This window comes from Thermobia domestica, chromosome 17, assembly GCF_964235325.1.
Source record: "Thermobia domestica chromosome 17, izTheDome1.hap1.1, whole genome shotgun sequence".
NCBI lineage: Eukaryota > Metazoa > Arthropoda > Insecta > Zygentoma > Lepismatidae > Thermobia > Thermobia domestica.
The window spans coordinates 142,785,584-142,802,061 of NC_137470.1; positions in this window are offsets into that span (position 1 = coordinate 142,785,584).

The following is a 16,478-nucleotide window of genomic DNA, read 5'->3' on the forward strand; positions in this document are numbered from 1 at the left end:
TCACTCTGCTCAGTGCATTGTGGACAGTATCTTCTGAACATTGATGAAGTCTACGTTTTACTTTCAAGGTCTCCATTTTTCTCCTTTTTATTTCTTTTTTTACTTACTTATCTTAGACAAGTGTATCTAAGTGAGAAACGAACTTCAGGTATTTTGAATATTGATATGTGTAATTGTAATAATAGCAATAGGACCTACTACTTGACTTTCGAGACACAGTTGAGTTTTACAATTTTTACACCTTGTATTGGCCTACTTTAATTTCACTTGAGATTTTCAAATTTTATCTCATTTTTCACTGTAAAGTATCTGTAATTCAACAAAGAAATGATTATATATGATAATTAAATTGAAATTCATCGTAATGTGGCTAGGATTGCCAACTGGCCGGTTGTTCAACTTCCTGGCCGGAAATATTGCTGTTATTTTGATTAAAGCCGGTGGCCGGTACAAATCTCTTACCAGCCCCTTTATGACCGTTTTTTTTTTTCTGATTTGTATCTAGTTCGAAGTATAGATTTAAAAAAGTAACTTTCATTCTGTAAATCCAAAACTGTCACCTTTCACCATCTATCAACGATTAATATATTTTGTTCATCTATTTAGATAATTTTAAAGAGATGGCAGGGACTGTATCAGGAAATTTTGAAATTTACTTCTAAGGAATTTTATACCTTTATTGGGAGTAAAAAAGGGCTTCTTAAAGCAATTTCCTGTAGTTGAAGTATAAGTTTAAAGAATAAATTTCATTTTGTAAATCCAAAATTGTCACGTAAGGATTAAGATATTTTGTTCATCTGTTTTTGATAATTTTAAAGAAGTTGCAGTTACAGGTAAATACAATAAAATGATCAATACCGATTTCAGTTCCTCATTTATAGCACAATATTCTATATCTATTAAACTTATTAGTGAATGTACTAAGGATATGCAGAATATATAGATGGTGATCAGAAAAATGGAAACACCTGAACGAAATTGCATCTTACCAGATTAATATGGTGTCGGGCCACCTTTCGCCTTCAGAACAGCCTTGATGCGACGTGGGATGGAGGCATAGAGGTCGTGAATGGTAGCAAGTGGAATTTTACACCATTCCTCGTGCAGGACATCTGCCAGTTCTGCGAGAGAGGATGGAGATGGAAATCGTCGCCGTAGTTGTATTTCCAAGACGGACCACAGATGTTCAATTTTGTTGAGATCTGGGTATTGAGCGGGTCAGGTGAGGTGTTGAACTTCATCCCTATGTTCCTCAAACCACGCTGCAACAACGCCAGCTGTGTGAATGGGTTCATTATTATCCTGGAAGATGGCGTCATTATCCGGGAACAACATCCGGACCATGGATGCAAGTGGTCTCCTAAAATTGCGATATAATCGTTGGCAGTGATTCGTCCGCTAAGTGTGACCACAGGACCCAATGAAAACCATGATATGGCGGCCCACAGCATAACCGAGCCTCCGCCATGTTTCACAGTTGGGTGGAGACACTGCAGATCATAAGCTTTTTTGGGCGTTCTCCACACATAAACACGGCCCGTGGTTGGGAATAGGGTCAAGGATGACTCATTCGACCATATCACACGTTTCCAGTCCTCAACGGTCCAAGTTGCATGGTCGCGGCACCATTTGCGGGGTGCGAAAGCGTTATGGTCCCTGATGAACGGTTTGGCCCGTGCAACACGACCCCGTAAGTTCATGTCATGTCATTCGCGATGGACTGTGATTGTCGAAACAGGGTGGGGGAGGTGCTCATTAAGTTCCTCCGTCACTTGCTCCGCAGTGGCACGACGGTTCTGCGTGACAATGCGCTTTAATACTCGGCGTGACGTGTCACTCATGATTTTCTTCCGCCCACTGTTCCGCTTCCCTGATGTGGTTTTCCCGTGTGTTGTGTAGGTCGTCATCACCTTCGACACTGTCCCACGCGACACACCTAACACAGTAGCCACTGCCGTCACACTCACTCCACATAACCGCGCACCAACAATTTGCCCTCTTTGAAAATCTGAGAGGTCTCCCATTTTACACCACCTCCATCTGCTGCAGCCACTGGACACTGCTGTTCCCCTGCGCCTGACGTAGTATGGAGACCGACCTAACACACCACCACTAGCGGTCCGGCGCTGCAGGCGCCACGACACCACTGCCAACCCATACATCTGACGTGTTGCCAACTACAGGTGTTTCCATTTTTCTGATCACCATCTGTAGGTGCTAATGCACCTTTGTCCACGATTACCTTCCTATGGATGAGTCCTAACAAAAATACTTCACACTTAGACCTATATCATAGTTAATTTTGAGGGGGTGCCGGTTTTTTTTATCTATTTTCCAGAGTCGGCAACCTTAAATGTGGCCCATGACAAACACTTTACCATTTCATATCCTAAAGGTCAAATCGATCGGTATTGTAAGAAAGCGGTGCATGAGCGATAGACCATAGATATTCAAACTCCGATTAGTGATAATTTCACAGCCTTGTTTTATTAGAAGTGTAACTCTTTAGTCAGTGGAGAGGAGGGCATGGATTATAGGTCAGAGTTGATGATGATGGGTTTTGGTGGTTGGTGTGTCAGAGCGGGTCACCGTGGGTGGTGGACCAGTGGGTCATGGAACAAATTTTCATTGACCAACGTCATCTCTGGTAGAGAGTGAAAGGTTAGAATTCGAATTCGTGATAGTGATGGTCACAAAAAACATTTTTTTCGGTTTCCGGTTTTTAGGAAAACCGAAACAGTTTTTTTTAATTAAAAAACGTTTTTTCCACCGAAACCGGTTATTGGTTTTCTCCAAAAACCAGTTCGGGTTTTCATTGAAACCGGTTTCAGTTTTTCCAAAACTGATTCTATTTCTGACCAGAATAGTGTTGCGTTGGAAATTCTCATAAAAAGGCAGTGCAAACTGAAGCCGATATCCTTAAAACCAATATGTTTAAAAAGTAAACTACTTTTGTTGTAAATTGATCCGGTTTTCGGATAAGAACGAAACCCTACTCTGGTGAGAAACTGATCCGGGTATCGGAGAAAACCGAAACCAGTTTCGGTGAAAACCTAACCGGTTTTGGAGGAAACCGAAACCGGTTTCGGTGAAATACCGAACAGGTTCTTGGTGAAAACCGAAACCGGTTTCGGTAAAAGAAACGAAGCTATTTTGGAGAAAACCGAAGAGAATTTCGGCGGAAACGCGAACCGGTTTTGGAAAAAATCGAAATATCGTTTTTTCGATTTCGGTTTTTCTACAAACCGGTTTCCGGTTTTTATAAAAAACCGGTTTTGCCCACCCCTAGTTCGTAAATGGAGGTAGAAATCAACAATTTGCAATTTAACGTTGATTATCATAGAGCAAAAGTGGTAAATGCTGGGGACAAGTGGGTTTCTGAAATAGATTAAGCTTCTTAAAAATACCTTTTATCTTCAGTCTTAACTCTCTACTAAGGCCGGATAGAAATTCAGTATAACTTTCAGCTTGAATATGGATCTACGTAGAACCAAGAGATAGCAGGAAACTGTACTTTGGAATATATTTAACGTTCTAAAAAAAATTCTTCCCTCTTTATTGTTGATCGCTGTTGAATAAAAATGGTGATAGATAGCGAGAAGCAATTTTTTCTGGCCAGTTAAGTGTCCCAAGAATATATTTCGTCTCCACTCTAATCTCTCTATTAAACCCGAAAGTAGCACAAAATCAACCACTTCCGGTTTTAACTTTTATCGCTATTGAGTGAGTATGGTTATTGATACCCTAAGTTGTTTTATAACAGTCAATTAAGCGTTCCAAGAATGCATTCCATCTCCACACCAAACTCTCTACTGAAACCGGAAGTAGCAGAAAATCAATCACTTCCGGTTTTGACGTTCATCGCAATAAAGTGAATACGGTAATAGACCCCGAGGAACTGTTTTAGTGCCTCAAGACTATGTTCCACCTCCACTGTAACCTCTCTATTGAAACCAGAAGAATCAATTTAGTGCCTCAAGACTATGTTCCACCTCCACTGTAACCTCTCTATTGAAACCAGAAGAAGCAGAAAACCAATCACTTCCGGTTTTAATGTTGATCACTATAGAGTAAATACGGTCATAGTCACACAGAAAAAGTTTTCTGCAATCAATTAAGCTTCTCGAGAATATTTTCTCATCTCCACTCTAGTATCTCTATTAAAACCAGAAGTAGTAGAAAATCAATCACTTCCGGTTTTAATGTTGATCGCCATAGAATAAGAATGGTAATAGATAATTAGAAGCGATTTTCTCTGATAAATTAAGCGTTCCAAGAATACATTCTTTCTCAACTCTAATCTCTGTACTGAAACCGAAAGTAGCAGAAATCCAACCATTTCCGGTTTTAACGTTCATCGCTATAGAGTAAATATGGTAATAGACAGCTAGAAGCTATTCTTTGCAATCAATTACGCAACCTAAGAATATATTTTATCTCCCCTCTAAACTCTCTACTAAAACTGGAAGTGGTAGAAATCAACTAATACTCCCAGTTTCAGTATTTATTGAAAACTTACCACACTCATGTTAATGGGCAAGGCCTGTAGTGCATGTATGGTGATCTTTAAGAGCAAGTTGATGGGGGCTGTCACAGTATTGTGAAATTTGAAACATACTCACATCATAGCGTCGATGCAATGCCAAAACCGCGGATATGTTAACTTTGACTTTGAGTTATAACGTTTTTAATATTCAAGTTACCCCGAAAAAATAGTATACACTTAGGTACATGTTTTAGGAATTGACGATAACTTCTAATATACTCATATTTCACAAATGAGGCTTTGGTATTGGAATCTGTGCGCCCCAAATAACATGAAACTGCACTTAGGTGAAAATAGCAATATTTGCACATTCGCGGTTTTGGCATTGGACCGAAGTAAGGATAATTGTTAACAGGCAGATAGAAGACACGAACTTCTATTGTGGAGGCGTTCAAGATAAACTTTAATATTCACGTTATATACACTATAAGAAAACAAATTCCTTGTATGTACACTGTGACACAGCTAGCCTTACTGACAAGGGAAGTATGTGAAGTGGTATGCGGGGATCTGCATGCGCTATATATCGTTGGAAAGGTCTCACCAAGTACACCTCACATGTGAAATATATCGCCTTATTGGGGCCTGAAGGGAACGTGAAGACCATTTGAAGATCAGAACTAGGCGCGCTTCGAAACACTAAAAAACGTGAACACTATAGCAGTGTTTTGCATTTTGTCTGCCACTTTGCATCTACTAGTTTGAATTTTACACTTTTGGTATCCGATTCATAAATAGCGACGTTGAATGTTTCTATATACCCAATTTCAGATACATAGCTTTTTTTTTTTTTTTTGTAATTTATGACCGCCGTATTAGATCCGCTATTTTGATTTGTAAACATTTGATGTCAGATTCGTTTTCAGCTACCTTTTAAACCTATATATATATATATATATATATATATATATATATATATATATATACACCACGTCTCGAAATAATTACATCATAGCTTCCTATTTTGTTCACATTTTCTGGTATTTCGGAGCATCCCTTGTTTGGATCTTCAAATGGTCGTGACGCCCCCTACAGGCCCCATTCAAGCGAGATATTTCACATGTGAGGTGTACTTGGTGTGTCCTTTCCAACGATATATAACACATGCAGATCCCCGCGTACCACTTCACGTACTTCCCTTGTGAGTTTAAGTTAAGGTCAGTCCATATTAGAGTTACATACGAGGACATGGTAGGTCAGTGGTAGAGCAGTTACTTCTGGTGCATGGGGTCCTGGTTCGATCCCCGGTCTAGTAAGTTGTAGTGAATAACATCGTGTTCGTGCTTTCTCTCGAGGTACTCCTCGCACATTCTCATTCCATTCATTATTCACTTGCCTTAATCATCGACTCCCTTAGCTTAAAGGGCATAATGGCGGGACATTAAACTGAAATATTTCATTTCTATCACTTTTAGGTTTAGTAGAGATTAAAGATAGAAATGCAACGTATTTTTGGAACATTTAATTGACTACAGGAAACTTCTTCTCGCTATTAACTACCACTTTTGCTTTAAGGTGTTCAATTTTGAAACCGAAATTTCTACCACTTAGGGTTAAAATATCTGCTCCATCGGCAAACTCCATTCGTAAGTTTTGAATTTGTATACCCCGGCCAAAATTCATTGTGATTCATCCAGTGGTTCCTGAAATTTTCACTCCTGGGCTGAAAATGTGTAAAAGAGATTTGGGAAACCAAATTCGTGAAATATGGATATTTATCCACACAAAATATATATACAGGGCAAACCTGAAAGATGTGCAGAAACTCCGGGAGGTGATTCGCGACATCAAAAGAAGACAAAACTTCCGTTTCGTGTAGGAGTAACAGGGATGCCAACTTGGAATCGAAACTCGAATCCTGGCAATTGGAATGGAATAAAAAGGTGCGCACAAGATTCCGAGTCGACACCCGTGTCACTCATACATAACGCGGAATTCGTCAACAGGTAATAGATTTCTTGTCTTCTTTCGATGTCACGAATCACTTACACTAGTATGTGCACATCTTTCTGTTGTCTACCAATTGTCAAGATTCGATTTTCGATTCCAAGTTGGCTCCCCTGTCACTCGTTCACGACGCGGAATTTGACAATGTGCAAGAGAACTTTCTGTCTTCTTTTAATGTCACAAATTACCTTTCGGAGTTTCTGCACGTCTTACAAGGTTCAGGTCGATATTTAACTCTTTGTGGCCGGATTGGTAACGTTAATGCTTTTATACTGGTATCGACAAATAAATATCGGTTGTCTTATTTGCAAATATTATTACGACTTTCTCAAATTTTGTCTGCTCCAAATATGCCATTCAATAATATAACATATTCCATTTATTTAAAAAAATAAAAAAAGAAAGAACTTCAACAGTTAATCCTTCTTCATTAATTCGAGGAACAATTTTAAAAATCGCACACGTCACAAATGCACTTAACCTGTGCTAACATATAATTTATGTGTATTGAGAGTAGAAGGGTGAATCCCTATATGTCTTGCTCTTTTATATATATACCAGTATATGTTTCGAAAACTTCACAAACCTCCAGGAAGAAAGCATAATTTATTTTATTACTTGTACATTTTTTTGTTTCTCTTTCAGAAATAAAAGCGACGAGTATAGTCTATAATTAACGAAGTGTGCTCGTGGATCCAAGGGGAAAAAATATAAAATAAAGTGACGGTTTTCTTTCAGGTATATAACATTTATTTTATTCTATCTTATACCCTGGTAATGATAGGAATTATTAATCATAAAAGTATGTCAGAATAGATAACCAAGTAGTAAAGTATTAATTTCTTCGAAAACACAACAAATTTTTACTTGCATTTATATTTTTGTAAAGTAATAATTTGTGAACTAAGTGTTAATGAATATTTTTTAAAGTATTGACAATTAAAATCTACATAAAAATAATAGTAATGATTGGGTTTCAACAAATATTTTGTGGTAAGCATTAAGACATTTTGATCAATATATGTTTGCATCTTGCATATGCATACGCAGAGTGTCTCGAAAGTCCCCTGACATAGGGTAACTCTGTTATTATCAGAGTTACAACAAAATGTAAGAGGGAAAACCTTCTCCAAATATGATGTTTTCAATCTAAAGTGATGGAATTTTTTAAATAGGGCGAGCCGACTGGGCTGTACATTCTTTATCCGCCCAATGTTAAATGAAAATGCAACGTTGCCATTTATCTGGACCCACAACATAAGTGAATGAAACTACTGTCTTTTACGCTAACATGTCGATGGCCAGCCCCGATTTCAAACATGCCCCATTTATCATACTCCTGCAAAATGTATCTTCTTCCCGGTAAATGTCAACGTTGTACTTTCATTTAACATTAGGTGCATAAAGAGTATACAGCCCAAACGGATCGTCCGATTAAAAAAAAAAAATCCTTCAATTTAGATTGAAAACATCATATTTGGGGACGACTTCAACTCTTACATTTTGTTGCAACTCTGATAGTAACAGAGTTACCCTATGTCAGGGGACTTTTGAGACACCCGTATGTTCTATAGTGTACCATATGGAAGGTGTTTTTAGTTGTTCATATAAATTGTTTCTATAACTATTCTCTGAGCTTATGATTGTTTTGTTTCTGACAAAAAGTGCTAGATTGACTGTGGGATGAAAACTAATTATATTAATCCTTCATAAAAGACATGCGAGTAATATTTATTTATTTATTTCAGAAAACAACAGGCAAATGTCTAATAACTGTTTTCCATCATGATAATATTCTTTAAAATGCATATTGATAACATAATAATACGATAGCAAAATACTTTAAAATACATATAACATGATTTACACATCCTTATTTATGTAAAATGCAAAAAATCGGACGCAATGGAAAAAATAAAATTTATTTCCTTGAAATACGTGATAACATTTTATTTGGTGCATTTTATTCGGTGGCGTTTTCGTTCTCACAATATGAAGTTTTATAAGTTATTGTAAGCGGTAATCTATCTATATATTAAAATGCTACGTTTGCATGTTTGTGGACGTTTATATGTCTGTGTCTAATTATTTGGACAATGATATCTCGGAAACCACAAGCTATAAAAAGATGCCATTTTCGCGATCGATTGCAAATTTTGTGTAGATTGTTCAGCTCTATTTGAATATTTTTTAAATATATGACCGTTATTTCTTTATTACATTTTTAGGGGTACATTAGAAGTATTGAAATTTTAAAAAGTATAGTATCATATTATTCGAATTATACATTCCAACATCACATATTTATATAGGGGCTTAGTATATCTCTCCGGCGTTTGTTTCAGAGCTAAATGATAACGAAAGATGAATCTTTATTGTTTGGAGTGTTTTGCTTAATGAACACCACACATCACTTACATTATAAATAATTGTGTGTATAATGTATTTGCTTATTACATACCGCATGCAAGAAGAAAGAAAATACTGGCCATATATGAGTTAGAAACTCCAATCGGAAGTAGGCTCAAATCTTGCAAACGGTGCGAGATATTGAAAAAAAATAATCGAAAAATCTCCCTTTTATGGCACCCCTTGCCGATTTTTTTAAAATCAAGACGTCTTTCACTTGTGTCTCTAAAGGGACATGTACAGATGTTCTGAGGAATGACACGGAAATTCATGCTCATATGTGAATGATGCGCTGTGTAGAGAGCGCAGGTTCAGCTGGTATACACAAAAATGAAAGTCACTATGTTTGTGACTTCGTGCCTCTTGGTACAGCCGACCGATCTCGATCAAATTTGTCATGATGTTCGGTCCTGGAATGATTGTTATTATTTTAATTTGACGGTGCAACTTGGGCAAGGGGGAGGTGGAAGAGGAGAGGGATATATATATCCTTTCGACAATGAGATCTCGAAAACCATAAGTGCAAAAACGTCTTATTTTCGCTGGTCGATTCAAAATGTTGTGTAGATTGTCAATTTCTCATTCACATTTTCAAAAAAAAAAGAAAAGAAAAAGTGTCCTCATTGTTCTATTTAACACTTTAAGGACATTTTTGAGCCCATGAGATTAACGTTGTTGCAGGCTAAAACTACGGTGTTAGGCAACCAGTAGAGAAGTTACTTACGGCGGGTTGACGGACATTGCAGACACTTTGCTTAAATCTGAATGGCAAAACATATTGCATGCGGACAACTTCAAAGGCCTCAAGAGACGCAATGAAGCGCATTCGGACGGATACGGATTTATTAGAAAAAAAATCCACTTGATATCGTATTACTTCTGCAAATTTGCTACAAACTCACTCCGACTTCTATACATAGTAATTAACTTCCTTCTTGAGTCTCTTATCCTTTACTTTTGTGAGTAAGGAGACATGCACAGTGGAGGGAGATTCATGGACATGCACAGTGGTCATAACAGTACGATGCGCTGAGTAGACACCACAGGCTCAGCTAATATATTGGTATCAGAGCAAAAACGGTGATAAATATCGAGATGCTATTCTTTGTAATCGGTTCATCGTCCCAACAATAGGCCCTATCTCCTCCCTTAACTTTCTATTCAAACCGGAAATGGTTCAAAATTAATCATTTCTGGTTTCAACATGTACCGCAAGAGAACAAAAATGGTAATAGCGACCAGTGATTTTCTACAGGAGGGTCAGGGTGTCAAGAAAACATAACATCAGAACCAATAACACTCTGCCGAAACCGGAAGTGGTTGAAGTTTACTACTACTTCCGGTTTCAACACTGATTTCCGTAAAGTAAAAGCTGGACAATTTCAATAAAATACAATACATAATGCAAATGCAAAACAATACAAGTAACTCTACAGTTTTATTAGCTTTTATGTAAGAAAAAAAAGTCCAAAAATGTGTCATATACCAACAAAAAGATCGCAGAGAGATGGACAAAAATGAGTCCTCTCATGCGTAGTTTCCGAGAAGGTCGAGAGAAATGAATATTTTTTTTGTAAACCTAAAATAGTTGCTGCGCGATAGTCACGCCCTCTATAAAGGTCAAAATTAACAATTTTTTTCATTATGATACTATCAAGTTGAAAGTAAAGCACAAAATTATGATTTTTTCTTGAATTTGTTATAAAATTGTCGAAAAATAAAACATATATCACTTTGCAAATTACATGGAGGTGAAGAAAACGGGAGTAAATTATTATGTGTAGTTTTTGAGAAAATCTGAGTTAACTACTGTATCGCCAGTCCAATTTTAGGAAATTTACTGGGTGAATTCAAGAAATCATTTTGGATTGCGAGGAACAGTGAGTGAAAGTCAGGTAAGGAGAATAGTTGAAGAAAGTGGTTATTGCTTTAATGTTGTAAGCGACACTGTATGTGGAGGCAGAAGGGACTATTCGACGGAGATGCCCTGGCGTCATTAGCTTTTTAAATCTGGGGGTCGGATGAATCAATATCAAAATCTTCTTTCCGACAAAAGTTATATATACAAAGTAGTATAGTTTCTTTTAATATATTTCACTAAAATCTGGGGGAACTCGTTTCCCCGACCTCCTCCTGCTAACGACACCCGTGAGAGATGTTCATTTGCTATGATTTAGGGGCGGGAAAGGCAATGTGGAAATGGTGCGTATAATGTTAAGGTTGTGACTTATTCCGTTTAATTTTTTTCAAATTATACAAAAATAATGAACGTCAGTTGATAAAATTGTGTTAAAGACATGATCTACTGAACAGGTGAACAGTTTGTCGTAAGTGTGGAAACTACTTAATCTAACCTAACCTAATATAACCTAACTTAATCTAACCTAATTTTGCACATTTTGATTCTTTTTTTTTTTTTCGATTTTTTGTGTTCTGGTGACACAGCAGAAATGGTGAAAATCTAGAAACAATATTTACATTGGCTATAAACTATGTCTTTCTTTGAAAATAATTATTGATATTTTCAGCGAACTTAAATGGTTCGTTACTGAATGCTCTATGTCTGCGTCTGTCTGTCTGATTGTCTGTTATTTGCAACTTTCTTTTTTTTAATTTTGAGCCTTCTGTTCGACAGAGCATCAAAAACTATATAAGAAAGTTTCGAAATGTTTCGAGTCTTTCTTACCGTTTCCGAGATATTGGCCAGAAAAGGACCGATTTCGGGAGATTTAAGAAGCCATAGCTCGGGAACCGTAAGTCATAGAGAGATAATATTAGTGTTGATCAATACCTAAGGGCATGGTGAATATTTTAGCGCCAAATAGTAACCGCTGGCGACCGTTCCCAAGGTATTCCCGTCTTTGGTTGTACCAAGATGAACTTTTCTCAACTTGACTTTGGCCCTTATACTTGCGCAGATCAATCAACATTCTCTTCAGGACGGTAACTACTATTTCGTTTCTTCTCAGGAATTTTTTTGGTTACCACGCATGCCCAACCTTTAACCTTAAGAGTCTGGTTCAACTTTTGCACCCTTTTAGCTTTTCCATCGGTCACCTAGATTTGTTTCGAGGGCAAACCTTTCCGAGCCCTTTATAAATTGCTGTTTTGGTCTGTATAGGCACCTTGCGCCCTCTTGGATATCGTGCACATGGTGGGAGTACGCAATCGCCTAGGCACGACTGGCCCAATTGGATATTCTCCCTGCTCTTGGATCCCTCAAAGTCGTGCTATCGAGAGGGAGTCAACAATATCTTAGGACCCAGAGCTCCGAGCTTGACTCGTGGTAAATCCTTGCCATCACTCTGACCGACTTCCTAGAGGAGTCATCCTATCTTATCTTCTTGGCTATCTTGACTCTCTGCTTAATATCAGTTATTGATTCAATAATTATACGTCATGAGTTATTGACTCAATAATTATCATCAATAACTTTTATTGGTATTGAAAAAATAATTCTTTTTTAGCTCGTTTTGGCAATGCTCTTCGAGCATTTTCAACCGGTTTATTTTATTTATTTTTAGTACATGTAAAAGTACATTGTCAAATAGCGCTATAGTAAATTGTATCTATCGGTTTCGTCTTTATTTAACGGTGACACATATATTTCTAACAGTGACACGCCATCTCCTAACAGTTACACCACTCTACTTAGGAGTAGGAACTAGTTTTCTGGGCTTTCTGCATCTATGATCATGTTAGTCCTTTTCGTATGATGGATGACATCCTTCGGTGGTCAAACTATACATGGTAGAGATGCAAGGGCTCGGAAAAAAACCGGCTTTTTTGAAAAAAAAACTCGGTTTTTTCTGCTTTGCTTTTTTGCTTGGGAAATGTTAGGCTTTTTTCAAAATACTGCTATAAATTGATAAAACAGACTTTGTATCGCTTCTCTATAACACAAAAAATCATTTAATTAGTGGTTGATGCTGATAATAATATAAAACATCGAAAATAAACTATGAATTTCGAAAAAATATTTCAAACAATTTTTCTTCAAAATATTTACATTATGAATTCCACAGGATTAACCAATGTATATAATAAGAATTTTTTAACCTCCTATATACAAAAGTAAGCAGAGTTGGCAAGAACCGTGGTTGTTTTTGAAAATGCCAAAAACCCGTTTTTTGGGGGGATGTTTAAACCAGGCTTTTTTTGGTTTAAACCAGGCTTTTTTGACTTAGATTTTTTGCTTTATGTATTTATATTACATATTCACAGAAATAAGTTTGTTTCGCCTTGATGTTATTATGCAACAGCGGGGTTATGCCGGAAGAATCCCATAAGCTTAAAGAAGTGCGGTCAGTAAATTTCTTAAGTTGAGAATCTCCCGCCCTAGCCATTGGGGAAATCCCGTCATTACTTGAAATGTAAGACAATAACGGGAAAATCCTGTTATTGCTTTGCATGTAAATTAAAGGTCAACGTATCATAATCAGTACGCTAAAACTGAGGTATTAAATTACAAATTTAGTACCGGTACGTAGATATCATTGAAAGTCCAATCCAAGCTAATGTTGGAAGCTACGTAGGCAATCGATAAATTTTGCCAATTTCTATCAATATATTTAAGCAATATTGGCTTCTTTATAAAACAACACGCATTTAGCCATGCAGAAATATACAATTTGGTTTGTTTCGTATATTTAGGTTTAACATCCTTACGAAATACCGAGGTTATCAAGGAGAAGACTTTCGCTTAAACTGATATCCGATCCGCTACTTGGGTTACGCATGAAAGAAGGTTTGTGGTTCGACCGAGAATTGAACATAGGACACCTTGATTAAAAGGTGAAAGGGAAATAAAACTATTGCAGGTGGTTTGATATCTGGAAACGTTACCATGAAGTTCACACGATTCGCATTTTTCATTCTTTTTATTTTTGTGGCTTAAACCAGTTATTAAAAAGAAAAAAGTTGGTGTAAACCAGCCAACCCTAAAAGTAAACACTTCTTTTTAAAGAATACGCAAAGCAAAATAGTATGTAGTATTTTTACTTCAAAATATTCCACACCCTCTTTTTGAAACAAAATAAAATTAAAATAAAACAAGAGAAAAACTTAGATTTATATGATACACTTAAAGGCTGCACATCTAGAGCTTTTGGTTCTGTATATTCTTGAAATTCTACAGTTAAGTTTTATAGAACCACCATCACAGTTTACCCAATCCTCAAGTTTTCTGAATTTTTAACAAGAGGGATTCAACATATCATTACGGAACTCCCCCCCCCCCCAAAAAAAAAAGACTACGGAATATATTTAAGTTAAGCTAAATACAACTGCACAACAAACATGACTGAGTGATTAGCTTTTGCGCTTCTATCGGGAAGTCCGGGATTCAACCAGCATTCGACCATTCTGACAAAGCTTTTCTTCATTCCATCTGTGAATGTAGAAATAGTGCGTGTACTGTGAGTTGGGCGACTTCCTTTTTTATTGTGTTTAAATCGTTATTATTACTAATTACCAGCAGTGACGGTTTTGCGAAGGTTAGGGGGGCGGTCTTTCGGAATGAAGCCCGTTCCCTAAAGTTACGGAATGTCTGCAACAAACGAAATATCTATTATTTATGCCTTTACTCATAAACTTTAAGCTCCCGTCAAATAAAAATTACGAATGTTTAAAAAAACTAAACATTAGTAAGAAACCCTTCCCAAAATACTTTCCTAAATCCGCCACTGATTCTCAGTATAAAATGATTTTTAAAGTTGTATCCGGAAGATTATTGCTAAACATATAAACGAAACGAAATATTAGTTATGCCTGTACTCATAAACTTCAAGCACTTCCCAAATAAAATTAGGACTTTTTAGAAAACGAAACAATCAGAAAAAAACATCCTAAAGTACTTTTCTAAATCCGCTACTGATTATTTGTATAAATTGGTATTCAAGGTTGTGTCCGGAAAATTACTGCTAAATCACTTCACAGCTACAATATAACAGAAATGTGGAAGTACGGTTTGACGGATATATTGAAAAACGTACGCTTTGACGGATAAATAGAAAAACGGGCAAGTTTAACTTTTGCGCTAGAAGCTAGAGTACTAAAAGCTCTTAGAAATGAAACACGGATGACAAACTAGGGAAGAAAAAAAGATGTCGATAACTCAAAAGTTAAAATAAAGTTAAATAGCCTCTAAAATTACCCTCAAATACTACATTCTTCATGTTAGCTTTAATTCGTAAAACATGTGCTCCATCCATCTTGATGGTGAATTTCAGAGCGAAATATCACATTCAGGTCATGAAATTTTTATCTAACTATAGAATATACTATAAGAAAGCTATTTAGATAGAAAAATCATGAAGTTGAAAAAAGCCAAAATTTCCAAAATTCTCGTTTTTTTCCCAAAAAAGCCGGCTTTTTATGTGAAAAAAACCATCGATTCAAAAAAGCCGGCTTTTTTGCATCTCTAATACATGGAAACGGAAGGGAGGAAGAGACATGGAACCTGTATCTTAGGTACAATCTCGGCATCTTTCTGGTGTGAATGAGGAAATCCCAGGAAAACCTCACTCAGACTGGATGACTGGCCAGAAAAAAAAATCTTTTACACTTTTTCGACCGAGTGTCCCCACTGGAAATCGAATTCAGAACCACCCGCACCACAGGCGAGAGCGTTAGGGACTATGCTACGCGCATATGAGAAAAGTATAGTGATGGAATTATAATGCAATACATAGGCACTGAAGCTAGAATGTTTGATATTCCGACACGGAAAGAAATAACACACAGACTGTTGAAAAGATGTTTTCTGGCCACACTGTTCATGGCATGTGTATTTACTTAGAGGATAAGAAGAAGTAAAGCAGGAATTTGTTAATGTGACGGTTTTCCCCCTGCTATGTTCCATTGTAGCAGTCCAAACCGGGAGCACCTTTACACATCGTTCAGATAGCTAAGACAAACAAAGGTAGTGGATTCCGTCGTCACTTCAAATAGACGACGCGAATAGCGAGGGTGGATGTCTGCGCAACACCGAAGATTGCCAATCCTTGATAAATCACTGCCAGAGACCACTTAAATGAGTTGATAATTAAAATACAGATCACAAGTCCTTGCAGCTGAGGACACATAGCTGAATGTTTACGCATGAGTAGAGTGTATCACATTCAAATAAACACAGATAAAAAAGAAACAATCTTTCTCTTGCTATTCTCAGTAATGAGGGTTGACGTCTAAGTCTGGTTATTCTGAGTACTATTGCTCTCTTATATAAGAACAAGTGAGGATGAAACGTAGAAATGACGAGCTTGAGTCTTTCCGGTGTGGGATCATGAGTTTGCCGCGATCTTGGGTTGTGAAACCTTTAGCAACCCTAGGTTGCAGTTATTGTTTTTAATGAAGACTGATGCCTGGTTTGTGTTTGAAATTGATCTCACTTCCAGAAATAATGAAGAAAACATGTCACCTGTGTGATGACACCACTCACAGGGCCACTTGAGTCACCCGGTTCTAGATCTCGCTTTTTCATACCCGGTCTGACCCGATCGACTCGAAATCATTTATGTGGGCCGCGGTGGCTCAGTGGTAGAGCGTTCATCTCTGGTGTTTGGGGTCCCGGGTC